General features: G+C 57.5%; 1 long non-coding RNA gene across 1 annotated transcript; it reads right to left on the reverse strand.

The window, feature by feature from the left end:
* Nucleotides 1-388: 388 nt before the first annotated feature.
* Nucleotides 389-6,879, reverse strand: LOC139703025 (uncharacterized). The gene is made up of 4 exons (XR_011705556.1): nt 6,797-6,879; nt 6,424-6,498; nt 3,885-6,150; nt 389-1,983 (listed from the first exon to the last, which is right to left on the reverse strand). It is a non-coding gene; the product is annotated as an uncharacterized lncRNA (long non-coding RNA).
* Between the last annotated feature and the right edge of the window lie 632 nt (nt 6,880-7,511).

A 7,511-nucleotide genomic window follows, 5' to 3' on the forward strand; every position in this document is an offset into this window, starting at 1 on the left:
AGAAGAGGTCCCCACAGAACAGACTGACACTCAGCAGGACCGGGGCGTTCAGTCCAATTCTGTACAAATGGTGAAGTCCCAAACGGGTAGACGTAAGGGGAAGGGTTGTTCCAGAAGGGACCGGCACCTTAGGCCAGGGCGGAGATGGAAGACCCAGGGCCTTTGCAGAGCAGTGAGAAGCAAGAGCAGAGACGCTCGGGCACTGATTCACAGCGTGGGGACTAGGGGTGCTCGGGCCTCTAGAGAATCAAGGAGCTCACCTGATGCTCTGGGAAACGCGGTGGCTCCGGCCCTCCAGACCTGGCCTGAGACTGCGTCTTAGTGTCCGGGAACTCGGTTCTATGCGCACATCCATGAGGTAGGCCTGTGGGAAAGGAGGTACCGGCAGCACTTGGCGTCAGCCCATCACGTCTGGCACTGAACCCACCACAGATGGAAAGTATTTGTAAAACCAACTGCATTTGCACTGAAGCTGGCAGACACTTTTTTTCTTGTAATTGTTTCCTAAAAAAAATACAGTTTAATGACTATTTCTGCCTCACGTACATTGTGTCGGGCATTATGAGTGACCTAGAGATGTCTGGAGCACGCGGAGGGTGCAGGTGATGCGGGAGGGTGCATGTAGGGCTATGCAATCTCCAGGCCCTGGTGTCTGTGGATGGGGCACCTGCAGGGACCCAGCACCCGTCCCGCAGCCCTGAGGCAGGACCCCAGGAGACCCGCGGTGTGTGCCAGGAATCCCGCGGTGGGGCGGCCTGTGTTGCTCTGCCCCGTGTGCTTCACTGCGGAGTTTTCTATGCACAAACACCCGCGGGAGGATTTCCGGCCCTGGGTTTGGCTGACAGGGATGAGCTGCGGTGAGCCTACCTAGCAGTCTGTCATCCAGAAAGTCCTTCCCCGACTATGTTTTTTCTGCTTCAAAGTACAGAAATCTTGGGTCTTTCACGGTTGCCTGTTGTTGGAAGGACCCGAGTGGACAGGGCATTCCATGTTAGTTACAGGCATCCATCAGGAGGCCCAGAGGAGGGGCTCTGCTGGCTAATGAATGGGCCAGACAGATGTGCCACAGGCAGGGCCTGACATAAATCAGATCACACCTGCCGGAGTCTTCTCCAGGACCAGGGGCAGGCAGCAGCCGCCGAGCGATTGGTAGCGGCTTCTTCCACACCAGCATTCGGGCAGCGCGGGGGCTCTTCCCTATTCCAGGAAACAGAGCCCCAGACCCAGCGCAGACAGGGAGCAGGATCTGGCTACAGAAAGAGGCAGGGAGTGACTGAGGTCACTGGAGCCCTGTTCCCTCCCTGCGTCCTCTCGCTCATCCTGCAGCCAGCGGACACTTTCCTGAACCTGGGTGTTACGTTCCACGCAGCGCCTCTGCAATCCTTTTGCTACTCTTCTGCCAGAGCCACGAGAATAAAGCTGTCAGAGGAACTGCGAGGCCATTTTTCTTGTGTGGCCAATTGTCTGGCAGCAACTCAAGCCCTGGCCTGCTCTTCTGCCTGACAGAAGAAGCCTGTCTTAACAAAACACAGCCTAAAGGTTCTTTCCTCCTGTGCTGCTGTGAGTATCTGGGATGACGCAAGTGGGGAGATATGTCTCTGACGCTTGTGACCTTGTTCCAAGGGGACCCGCGGCAGTGTGCTTGGAGGGCTGTGTCGCTCTCCTGCAGGATGGCATCTGATGAAGGTGCAGCTCCTGGTGGAGGAAGGGTAGGGCAGAAAGGGCCCCAGAAGGGCCTGAGAGCTGCCGGAAGGCGGGGGCGGGCTCTGAATGTGCTGAGGATGTACGGCTTCAATTAGAGCTGGGAGCAGCGGGCGTTCTCAGAGATGGCTCCTCCGTGCATCGCTCAGGAAGAGCTGGGTCTGTTGGTTGTTTGCAAACACACACGGTGTCTTGTGTTCAAGGTGCACCAGTGACTTGCAATCTCACAAATCTAGGGCTCTTTAGCACAGCGAAGGCTGCCAGGCTGGTTTCCTACTGCTCCTGTGTGAGTAAAGCAAAACTCAATTTTCCAACGTAGTCTTCATTTAAAAAAAAACACAAAATATAACTTTCCCCACCTGTTCCCATCTCTGATCCTCTATTTCACATGAATGGCCTCTCCATTCAGCAAGCTCCCTAGTGTTTGAAATTCTTAAACGCCTCCAACACGCCACTTTCTGCTGCTTAGAAAACAAATTGATTTTTTACACCTTCCCCCTGGATTGTTTTACATTGAAACCCATAAATCTTAACGTCAGATCATGCATATTTTTTTCTCGTTTAACACCTTTGGGGCATTATTCTTAAGGAACAAGAATTCTCAAATAGATCAGATTCCTGGCTCAGGCAGACACAAAAGCCCCCGTCCCTGGGCATCGGAAGCCAGCCTGCTTTCTGTCACACCGAGGCCACAGCGGGTGTCACTTGACCTCAGCCAGCAGCCCTTCCCTTGGCATCGGCCCCTCTGCATAGGCAGCAGGGGGACTTCTTGTCTGCAAGGCCCAGGGTCCCTCTAGCAGGACCCTGTGCTCCCACAGAACAGATTCATGGCAAGGTGCCTGGTCCTCAAAAGTGCAGCCCTTAAGAAACTCCTCATTTTCTCTAGTTATTTCCAGGCTAAGCATACAAATGAAAATGCTTCCCTAAAATAGGCTAATGTGTCCGGACCTTCAGTTCTCCAACGGAAAGACGCCTGCGGGACCTGGAATCTGGGTAAGAAAACAGGGCCAGCACCTGACACTGACGTCCCACTCCCCGAGGACCCCAGCCAGAGCCCCCTCTGCTCCTGTGGAGACAGGGACGGCTGTGCACCACTCCCACCATGTTCCCCGCCCCCGGCACATGAGTAAATTCGACAACTTCAGGTATTTGCACAGGTAAGAGGAGCAGAGATCTCAAGAGGATTTTGCTTCCAATCTCACAAAAATCCTAAAGCAAAGAGAGATCCTTCTCCTGCAGGTGTAAGGAGTTGAGTGCCATCCTTCCTCGCCTTCTGGCTGCTGCCCATGGAAGGAACAGACTCAAACTTTGGTTGTGTGTTTGTTTTGGGTGCTGAGATCTGCCCGTGCACACATTCTAACACTGAGCGGCACTCAGCCCCTCCGCCCAACCGCGATTACCCTAGGCCTCGGCTGGAGAGGCGGGACGGTCCTCGGCTGGGGGGCGGGACGGTCCTCGAGCACTTGAGGCTTGCTCTGAGCCCCAGGGGATGGGCACGGTGTCTGTGGGTGTGGGCAGCGCGCGGGGGTCAACTCCAGCTGTGAGCATGTGCAGCATGGCCTTGGAGCAGTCAGATGACCCATGAAAAGATGTTGCTGCTCTTACACACCCTGCAGAACATTAGCTCTTGAGTTTTATAAATATTGGAATCTACTGAACAAACTGAAATAGTGTTCTACCAAAAAAAAATCCCCCAAAATCAGAAAGTTAAAACAATATAACATGGATGGTAAATGTCTGTGTGAATATCACACATGAATACAGATTTATTCACACAAACAGAAGTAAATACGCATACGCATAAGCACACACAGACACCCTGTGGAGGTTAACAGCGAACAGCTTGACGTGCTAAATCCAACCTGTGCTTCAGAGATCTGCCCACCCAGGGGAGGGAGGCCCGTAGGCCCAGTCACTGGCAGAAAGCCTCTGGGTTGGGTGTCACCTGCAGCCTTGTCCATCAGGGTGCCAGCTGAGCGGGCTGCCAGGCCCAGAGAAGGCCATACACCAGGGGACCTGTGGCTGCTCAGAAAGCCCTTGGGTCCTCCAGCATGGACACTGAGTGCTCAGGTGCCATGGGCAGCCAGCACTGTTCGTGACGGCTCTGAGCCCCCATCCGGACCACCAGCCTGGATTAAAGTCAGTGAATGAAAGGCCAGTTCCCCTTCTCATACCCCGCTCACCTGTTCAAACGCTCCGCAGCGAAGATGGTACAGCCCTGGGCAGGCTCACGGGCCGAGCCCGGCCTCACGACTCCAGACAGGACAGGAAGAAGCAGGGGGAGCAGGAGGTGGCTGCTCCTGGCAGCTCAGGTCCTGCCCATCAGTAGGGAGGCAGAGGCAGAAGAGGACCCGAGGCCGCGCACAGACACTGTCCTATCGTCACCCCAGCCCCACGCGTGAGCCACCCTCTGAGCCCTCTGCTGCCCGGGCCTCCAGGGGAAGGGGCAGAGACCCGCCGCAGAGCCAGACGCAGCCTCGTGCTCGCCCACACCTCAGAAGGGCTTTTCCTGGGAAATGGTTGAGTTAGGCAGCTGTGGCTGGTGGGTGTGGACGTCTACTCTGCATTTTGAAGTATAAAGTGCAAAACAACCACAGACTGCAAGGAGAGAGACCCAGAACCTGCGGCTGGGGGTGTGGAGAGACTCCCCAATGGCATGGCGTGCTGTCGGCTTGTTACAGAATGGCCCAAGTTCTCTGTAAGGATTCTCTGTGTGTGAATCTTTAAAGTGCCAGTCGCATTCTTGCACACGGAAGGAAAATCATGTTCTCATCACAGCAGGAGAGAATCTCGCTTCCCAACAGCGTGGCAGTGGGACTGGTCCTGGGAGCGCTGCTTCAGGACAGCCGAGCAGTGGGGCTTTGACCCCAGGACCCGAGGAGCGCCTCGCAGGGCAGAGACCTGGGCCAGGGGCTTGCTGGGAAGTGCCTCCCAGGGCTGCCTGGCGCAGAGTGACGGGGCGTGCTCAGATGTCTGCTGGGCCATGGTTCTAGACTCAGAAGCCCCAGCCGTGAGCACCTGTGTTTCTGGGTGGCTGCCGGGACTCTCCAGGGGAGCCGTCTGCGGTCTGGGGACCTGGAGCAGGTGGGGGCTGCAGAGGCAGAGCAGAGCTGAGACCCACCCGCGGGCTCTGGCTTCTGATCCACGGGCACAGCAGGCCGTCCACAAGCCCAGCAGTTCATCTTCAGGCAGATAATCTGTTGCTTCAATAATTACTCCAACTCTTTATAAAAGACGGTTAGAAGCCAGTGACTGAGTGGTTTAAAATAGCTGTCTTACTCAACTTTAAATCAGCGTTCAGTGTTTGGACGGGACACGTGAGGATATAAATGTGTTGATGACAGGTGTAGATCATCCACATGGCGGGTGCTGGTGCCTTGTCCCCAGCGGGCCCTGTGTGGTGTCTTCTCTGGAGGGCAGAGGGTCAGGAGATGAGGGCCCTGCCAGGCCAGGGCAGCATTGCCACAGGCTACCCTCCTGAGCCCTGGGTGGTCCGGGTGGGGGCTGCTGTTTGCATTATCCTTCCTCATCCTTCCCGAGCCTCGCCAGCCCTGGACTTTAATTGCCTTGCAATCCTCTTTTAATTATTACCCTTCCAGTTTTATTAGGTGCCTGTCCCTGGACTTCTCCGTGGCCAGAAAGCCGACATCCCAGGTAATCTGTGGCCGGCATCTCCCCACCATGGACTGGCCTGCCCAGCTCTCCTCCTGTCCTGTCACCCAGATGCTGGGAGACTGGGTGCAGCCGCAGAGTCAGACCCAGACGTTCCTGGACTCCTTAGGCTGGCAGGGTCTGCTGAGCACAGGGACAGGGCCTGGCAGGAGTGAAGACCCGGAGGATCGGAGTTCACGAGACTCTGGAGACCAGGTGGGGCCAAGGGCATGAGCCTGGTGTCACAGCTACGCAGTGTCCGCTGCAGTGAGAAAGGGCAACAGCTCTGCCTCTCCTCCTTGTCCTTGTCACGGGGGCCCATGACTGCACAGAGAACATGGCAGGGGTGTGATGCGGAGTCCTCCCTGGCCAGGGCAAGGACAAGGGCAAGGACACGTCCAGTATCCCCAGCCAGCGAGGAGCAGGCACAGGTCTCCATGGTTAGTGCCCAGCTGCAACTGAGACCGGGGCCCCTGTGAGCGGCTCCTGCCCCAGTACAAGGCTGTGTCCAGGCCCAGCTGGGAGCAGTCAGCTGCAGGCTGGAGCTTAGGCTTGGCGGGGACGGGCTTCTGTGGGACAGGAATATGGAATCCTGAACACGCCATCAGGTCACGGCCACCTTGTCCCAGGGACACACACAAGCCTGGCCCATGCAGTACTGAGCCCCACCTGCTGTGCCTCGTGCTGGTGCAGACGAGTCCACGCCTTGCTCCTCGCCACGCTGTGTCCCCATGGCTGTCACTTTTGCAGCCTGAGGTGTGACAGGAAAGCTGCACATGCTCCTTGTACCTTCCCCGCCTGTGGAGGACAGTTCCCGCTGAAGCCGTTTGCCCCACGTGGAGAACGTCACCTTCCCCCTAAGGAAGGGCTGGCCTGCTCCCACTGCCAGCATGGGTATCCTTGCCTTTGGGCCATTATTCGTGAAGAGCTACATGAAAACGAGCATGCGGCCCTGGTGGTGGAGGCCCAGGAGGTGTAGTGGTGACAGTGTGACTGATGTGAGGGTGGCGTGCACTGCGTGGGTGCGCTGGACGGAGGGGTGACGCACCGTCACCTTAGAACAGAGCTTACTGTAGAACTTCTGAGCTGCCTACAGATGGACGTTCCTTCCAGTGTTTCCGACGTGTTGGCCACGGCCGATGAAACCTCGGGAGGGGAGACGCAGGTCAGGGGTGCTGTGTGGCACCAGCAGGACTTGCAGCAGGAGGGCCCTGAGGGCCAGGATCCCAGGCGTGACCCTGCCGATGCCCTGGATCCCTGCCCTAGGTCTCTGGAGCAGTGAAGGACCCTGCACAGGAACAGCAGCGGCTCCTGCTCCCCGGGGCCTGGGATGCGCCAAGCACCTTATAGGATCTCGCTCAACCCCACACCCACCCTGGGAGGGAGACACCAAGACCCACAGAGCTGGGTGGGGTCAGGTTGCTACACTGAAGACCAAGCTTACCAGCACCCGGGCAGGAAGCACTCAGGAGCTGGAGGAAGCACCACAGGACACAGGTCGTGTGCTCCCTGAACCTGGAGTGTGAGCACAGGTGGCTTGGGTCACCCCCTCCACCTCTGAGAGGAGGGCTCAGTGCCACCCTACAGGGACGAGGGCTGGGGAGGCCCCTCCTGCTGAACAGCCGCAAAACTCTGCAAGGGGAAGGGGCCGAGGGGGCGGCTGTGGGGGACTGTGGGAGTGTCCGCCTGCAGCTGACTCCAGATCAAAGTCCTGGGGCAACCTGCAGTCCTGACAGCGTGGCGCACACGCCCCTCTACGTGCCCAATACCAGGCTCCATGGGCCTTCCCGACAGGGCTGTGCAGGCCAGACATCCCCAGGCTGCTCCGCAGTTCCAGGTGCCGGTCACAAGGGTGCTGAGGGCACAGGGCATCATTGTGGGGTTCCCAGGAAACTCTCCACACCTGCAGTCTCAACCTGCATGACCTTCTGGACGCTGGGAACTTCCGCCAGCTCCCTGCTGGACACAAGATGATGTGGCCACACACGAAACAGCCATCTTGTCACCCTGAGACACGGACTGGGAAGACAGAGGCCTCCACAGCAAGGAGGAGGAGAGGAAGTTCGCAAAGAAGCCTAGAACGGGAGCCCTGGGTGGCGGCCCTGGGTACCTCCCGCAGGCGGCCAGATTGTTTTGTGCAGCTAAGCAAGTGGGGGACC

The sequence above is a fragment of the Marmota flaviventris genome, chromosome 20, assembly GCF_047511675.1.
Source record: "Marmota flaviventris isolate mMarFla1 chromosome 20, mMarFla1.hap1, whole genome shotgun sequence".
In the NCBI taxonomy this organism is placed as follows: domain Eukaryota; kingdom Metazoa; phylum Chordata; class Mammalia; order Rodentia; family Sciuridae; genus Marmota; species Marmota flaviventris.